This window comes from Falco punctatus (assembly GCF_963210335.1).
Source record: "Falco punctatus genome assembly, chromosome: 13".
Taxonomy (NCBI): domain Eukaryota; kingdom Metazoa; phylum Chordata; class Aves; order Falconiformes; family Falconidae; genus Falco; species Falco punctatus.
The window spans coordinates 2,929,088-2,936,248 of NC_137593.1; the positions used below are offsets into that span (position 1 = coordinate 2,929,088).

The 7,161-nt window shown below is 38.7% G+C and overlaps 1 protein-coding gene across 1 annotated transcript in view; it reads right to left on the bottom strand.

Annotated features, from left to right (window-relative positions):
- KPNA4 (karyopherin subunit alpha 4) overlaps nt 1-7,161 on the bottom strand; it is a 28,639-nt gene that overhangs the window by 20,878 nt on the left and 600 nt on the right. The gene's annotated exons all lie outside the window — the stretch shown is intronic.

The following is a 7,161-nucleotide window of genomic DNA, read 5'->3' on the forward strand; positions in this document are numbered from 1 at the left end:
TAAACACACCAAAACAAGTTTCCAGGAAAATATGTGCATCTTTAAAGAATGTTAACTCAATTGGTCAATCAAAATTAGAATTAATAGCTGAGTAATTCAGCTTAGATTCATGGCTTTTGCAGCTTTAAACCTGTAAAAAGTCATGTCTACTACATGAGGTCAACAGCTAACACTGAGCACTACCAGTATGCAGTTAAGTTTTATTCCAGTGCTATGGACTTACTCTCCCCAAAGCCAGATAAGCTTTTCAAATATTTCTTAGAGCTCTTCAAGCAACTGTGAGAATCACAAAGGTGTAATCTCTAAAGAGGAAAAAATAGACACTTTTCTAGTCCAATACATGTTCTCTGAATCAATATAATACCTGTCTTATAAATACATAAAAGAAGTTGTAATACTGTGCAATAGCTCCAACTCAAGCTTCTATATTGGCACAAAATGGAGAGAAGTTTCTCCAGCAGCTATCTTCCTACACATGCATTTGTTACATGTTTGATCACAGACCACTGGTGGCATCACCCGGCAGTCTGTGCTTCAGCTCTCCGAAGCGCGTATCACTTCAATGCTGCGGCGCCAAATCCCCCGCGCAGCTGCATACATCGCAGGACTCCAGCGACTGCGGGTCAGCATTACACAACTTGAGCCCAGAAAGCATTGCCTAGGGTTCAGCAGCAAAGAAGTGTGCCCCACCTGAAGGATGAACAGCAACTCCAAAGACAGAGGTGAAGGCAAGAGGCACTCAATAGTCATTTATGTGTGCTCAAAGTGCTATTGCCCTCCCAGAGAAGCTGATACACCTCTGGATACCACCCACCATTCAGAGGCTTCAGAAAGAAGCTGCAACTTTACAACTGACTTCAGAGACTGAGAGCAAGAGCCTGTAGTAATGGAGTGCTCAGTGTAGCTTCCTGGAAGTCTACTAACTGGCCTATTCGAGAAGAAAATAAATTGAGGAAAAACTCTGGAAAGAAGGCTGCAGAATTGTACCAAGCCCCTGATGATCTCACAAGACTTCATTAATGCCTTCCCAATCCACAACTGTTACTGCAACTTAACAAAACAAGCCTACCTATCAAAAAGCTGTACTGCAAGGATTCTTCTCACCAGACTTCAATAATGACATTGCTTGTCACAGAAAAGCTGTTGCTAACCAACAGCAAGACCCAACATATGTTTTCAAGGAGTAGAAGACTGAATTGCTAGAACACAAACTATAAAGGCACGTAAGATGGAAAGGATATTAAAAAGTAATAGTTAAAATTACTGTGATCCAAAAAGGAAAGTTATTCTAACTCAGATGGTAACACATCTTCAGGACAAGCATTTATGCATATGTATGTGACAGATATGGGGAGAAGTGAGCAGGGCTGAAAAAAGTACTCAGAGAAAAAAACTCAGGTGTGTCATTTAGAAGTTTCTTTACTTGAAAAATCGTATTTGCAGTTGATCAGACTTTAAAAAATAATCCTGAAACTTCATCAACAATCTGCTGGAAGAAGAATGTTCTCCCTCCAGACATAAGCTGACAGGCCCTTGGTTTAAATTCCTGCCTATTTCTGAAAAGGACCAGCATACCTTGGACTCTCAGAAGCCTTCACATGAAAGACAAGCAACCAATCAAGTCACTCTTAAGAACAATTTACCAAAATGGGGCTCCACTAAAATAATTTTCTGTGTAAACAGTAGTTGGTTGACAAGCTAGTTATCACTGGTCAACCTGCCACTGCTCTCCCAGAAATAAGAACTGAAGTTAGCTCTGTCTAGTTTCACAGCCCCATCACCTCAGCCTAGAAATTGGATATTTAGTTTGGGGAAACTAAAATGACAAACAGACTCAAGATCAACTTGTGTCACCTTTTGGAAAACAGCTCAAAAGGCAGAAACTCAGGTATAGCAGTTTCTTGGCAAGTGGCATTATAAAGCTAGATTCTCCTTTCTGTTCTGTTTAAGATTTGGCTTGATTGTTAAGAATTCTCTGAATCACTTCTCAACTGTGAGTACGAAACCACTCCCAACTTAAAAGTTTCTAGAAACAGAATTCAAAATGGTCCTTGGAAAGTGTTCCAATATAAAATCATGCATCACTTCAGTATGAATTCATGTGGCTCTTTCAGTCACTGGATCCTGTTCTTCATTTGCTACATCAAAGAATCAAATGATCAAATCTATTTCTGTCAGCCTATGATTGCTACCCCTCTCCATCCTCCTTTTTTCAATTATATTTAGCTTATGTTTTATCGTAAGGGCTATTTTCTGACCATTAGTCATTACTGAGCCCTTCAGCTTATCATTAAAATCTTGTGCATTAACCGATACCTGCAGGGTCCTGATAATTTCTAGTGTTTTTCACAATGCCAGGAACAGAACAAGTGTTCTATGCTCCACACTTAGCCCTTTCCAAGTACACTGGCATACACCTGGAGCTTGTGTTCAGCTAACATATCCTGATCCCTCTTCCACTTTTTCTCTGAATCTCTGCTTCTCAGAAACTCAAGACTATCACACACCTAGCCCATCTTTACTGTTTTGTGGGTCGGGTTTTAAACAGTAGCTCTGTTTACACACCTACAACAGGAAGGTCTGACAGCATACAAATAATGGTAGAACTTTACCTAGTCTTCTCATTCTAGTGAGCTGTTTCCAAAGGCAAGTTGTTTCGATTGTGAAACTGTAAAGGCAACAAGTTACTTCAAAGCAGAGCTACTTGAGCCATCTTTCCTTCCTAGAAAGTTGCTACTCCACACTAGCACTAGCCTGTCTATGATTCAAAATACAAACTAAAAAACCCACACAAAGCAGGTGGGGGGCATATGTGTGGAAACCAACTACCATTTACCTCCAAAACCTTTTGTGAACTGGATGGGATTTTCAGTTATTTTATTTTTAAAATACCACTTACTAAGGCCCTGTGCATAAACTGCCTGCTTACTAGCCTAGCTACTCAGAAAGCACCCAGTCTGCAGACCACAGCTGGAGAGGACTAGTCTACAGCCCAGAACATCCAGTGCAGTGAACACAGCAATGACCAAGAAACTTGTCCTTCATAGGCCTAAAAGGCACTGAAAAACACAAGGAAAGAACCCTTCAGAGACACATGCACGTTTGTATTTGTACTTGGTGAAAAGCCATACTCTTCACATTCAGTTTAATCAAGTGATTCAGGCCCTCCACTATCCATTATTTCCCTCCTATATTAATCCTAGCTCATTTGCTAACTGGAGCAATAAAGTCTACTCTGAAGACCACCAATAAAAATGCTATGGGATTTTAAACCCAACACAACTTCTACAAGATACCACCAGAAAACACATCTCAGCAACTATTCCACCTTCAGAATTATAATGGGACTCTCAGTTACAAGCAAGTAAATAAAAATCAGTATGTCACTGCACATGCTGTCATTCTAGTTCTTCCTGGAGAAGCTGTACATGCCAAATAAAATGCCTTATACAAACAAATATCTGAGTAAGATTTTAAAATGACAAAATGTATGAGCTTCACCACAGAATGACAAGTCATCTTAAAGGAACCTATTTTTAACTAACTCCATGAGTGAAATTCCTTGAGTTCCTCCATGTTTCAATCCCAATCAAACTATTTTGTATGGGATACAGAAAAAGGTTGAAAAGATTCTACCCACCTGTGATATCCAGTATCTCTCATAATACTACCTTTCCCTCAATCCCCTGAAGCTTCCTTGGTGCTCTCAGATACATTGTTGTCATTACAAGGCCAGTAAACACCACTGCCAACTCTTCAAAATCTTGACATTGGTGATCTTAAAACATCTAGATTCAATGGGTGCTCCAAAATTAGTTTTGAAGTACTCTGCATCACAATATTATCGTCATTTCACATCACGAGTCTCTCAGTTACAGAGCAGAAAGATCTATTTGACACTTCTCCTGTGCTGGCACTACTAAAGCAATTCTTAATCTCTCACCCAGCAACAAAAGCAAGTTAGGAAAGAAAAGGCCAGCAGAAACTCATCAGTTTCTTTCAGTATTTCTAGAGAAACAATATGCATGAAAATTTTAATTTTATTTCAAAAAACCTAATGTCAAATTTGTGTGCTGTTGCAGACAATAATCAGCAATAGAAAATGAAGTGTTGAATAACACGATAAAACAAAATGAAGCAAACAAAAACCCCACCCCAAATATTCCCAGAAGTAAGGTCATACTTGAGACCCCTAACATGCAGTACTAAGCAGCAATTACTCAAAACCAAAATGTACATAAAACTATGTATGTTGCAAACACAGTGAATCATTTGCATTTATCCTGGCCTTTGTATAGTAAAGATCTAGTATTTGATTCCAAGGTCTATGGTACTACAATTAAAAACAAACATTGGAAAGAAAATTGGTCATCACCACAGCCATATCCACAACAGAAAAAAACCAGCTCATCCTTTCTTATTCAAGAAAAAAAAAAAAAAAGCCCAAGTAAAACCTGTTCCTCATTGAAGACACAGAAGGAAAAAAGTTACCTTAACTAGCTTTCCTAGTAGGTATTTGCATAATTTTATGTAAGAGTCCCAATGGGCATTTGTTTGAGTAAGATTCTGGTTCTGGATGTTAAAAAAAGTGTGACCACTTCTGCAGTCCTGTAAGAATACCGATTTTTTCCTCACAGCTCTAACAACTCTTTAAATCTTGGAAAACCTTAACAGAATACTGTACATACAAGACTAGAAATCTTAAAACACTACACAGAGATACTGCCTGTGTATTAGCCACTAATTATTGCTCTCACAGCACAAACTCTTCTGATATTAAAAAGTTCATTACACAGAATATTTCTTCGAGCAGTACTATAAATAAGAAAAAAGGACAAGGAGGCATTTTATACTTCTGGTCACAACAAATCTCTCTATTCCCCGTGTCGCCACCAATCTGTCATCTTATAACACATGGCAGCAATTGTTTACAACATAACATGTCCATGCATGCATGTTTACCTAATACTTAAGCATATGAAGGAATTTTGCTAAACACCTTATGTAAAACAGGTGTGCATGTGTTGGGTTTTTTTTTTTTCTCCCCCACCCCAATGCCAGAATTTGTATTTTTAGAAGCACATTGATATGGACTGGAAAATTAACTCAGTAAGTATCCAAAAAGCTAAAAAGATATGCTTAGAACTTCAGGAGACAAAATGCAGGAAATCCCCTGTCTTTTGCAAGATATACAGTAACTTTCTGTGAAAATGTAAGGCCTGGAAGTTAAGTACCATGTGACATCACCTGTCAGCAATATAACTGTCAATGATCTGAACAACATGGAATCATGTATGTACCATTTTTAAAAAGTTTGTAACTTGCAACATGGCAACCCTCCATAGCATCTAGAAGTATCTATTAAGTTGGGATCCACCAAAACTAGTGATTTATTATTTATCTGCTGATGGTGAATGGTGGTAAACTGTCATGGAAAAGGAAAAAGATCATGGTTTTGTAAAAGAAACCAATGGCTAAATGCACAATTTCAGCAGAGATAAAGGGCAAAGAGATAAAGATCAAATGTTGGCTTCCTATGTGAAGTTAACAGACATCTTTCTGCCAAAAGTAGCACAGGAACACAGGTGTTATGAACTAACTAAACACTCATTAGCAACTGTTGCTACCATAGGATACTTGGCTATAACTGGACATTACCATTTCTCACACTAATGAAAAATGTGATGTGTATGCAGTTAATAAGCAAGAATGATAGCCATAAGCCTCAGCTATTGTATGAAAAATTGCCATCCATGGTAGTTATTTTAGGTACCAAGCATATGTTCCAGGATTTGTTGGATAGATGTCAATATCTAAAATTTAATGTGGCCCAACAGTGGCTTTTTCACTGTGTAGCAGGCCGTTCAAGTGCATCAGCAGATTACCTGCTTCCCCATACACACACCTATCCTCTTTACTTGCATGTGCTCACCATGAACCTTCCCTACTTTAGCTAACTTACCTTAAAACCTGGTATGCAGGCAAAAGGAGATAAAGCACAGATGAATTGCAACTTGTATCTTCCCATTAATTTCATTTTTTACTATGATAGCATACACTTAACTGTGCATCTAACTAAAGATGCCTTTCTTGTAGTTGTCTATTCAATGGTAACAAAACAATTTATAGAAAAATCAAATTAATATCTAAAGCAAGTAGTCGCTAACACAGCTAACAACCTTATTAGTAAACAGAGCAATCACTGCAGTAATTATTCCCACTTCCAGTGGTTTTGGCATCACCAAACTTTGCACGTAACTGAACAACAGAATTGTTTTGTCAATATACTTGGACAAGCTAAAAATCGAGGTGTTACTGACTTCTGAATTACCCAAATGGGAAACTTGGCAGATGTTTTAATGAATGACAGCAACATAAACTCACCTCTTACTTTCAAAAAAGAAATAGTGTACAATTGCCTTCATATGAAATATTAAAATATTATGCTAACCATATGGACACATATTGAGGCTAGTGAAAAACAGAAACAAGAATACCAATGCCCATTTCTTCATCAGAACCTTATTCTGACAAAATTATGATACACAGGCTTCCCCAATCAGCACTGTTAGCTAAGCGCTTATGGATGAGGATTGAGACCTAATTTTAAAATCTGAATATTTACTGAGATAATCTTAAGTTAATTATTTCTTCTACTGTGTTGAGGAAGCATCTTCACAGCTCAGATAATGTATGCAGCAATCCAGCCACCAAAAAGTTTAGAGGCTCCCTACTAGAAGCCACAACTGTTCCCACACTCAACTAACTGAACAGTAAAACAGCAGCATTTTCCCCGTTTAAAAAAAAAAAAAAAAGGTGGGGTTGTATTTTTATTAATAATCTTCAGTATAAAGTGTAGGCAATAATTAATTTATTCACTTCAGTATCTTCCAGAGGCACAGAGCAGAACACCCAGCTGGGCCCTAATCCCTGACTCAGGCTTTTAGGGGCTACTCAGCGCAAAGAGCGATAATTAAGTGCCAGCAAGAAACTGAGGTAGAGCCACACGAAGATGCGACTGCTGTCGCAGACAGCAAAACACCGAGGCAACACCTCTACCAAGCGAGTGGCTGGGCCGAACTACGCCGGAGCTGCCCCGAAACGCCAAGTCGGCACCGCGGGGGAGGCGGCACCGGCCGCTCCTGTCAGCCACCCCCACTG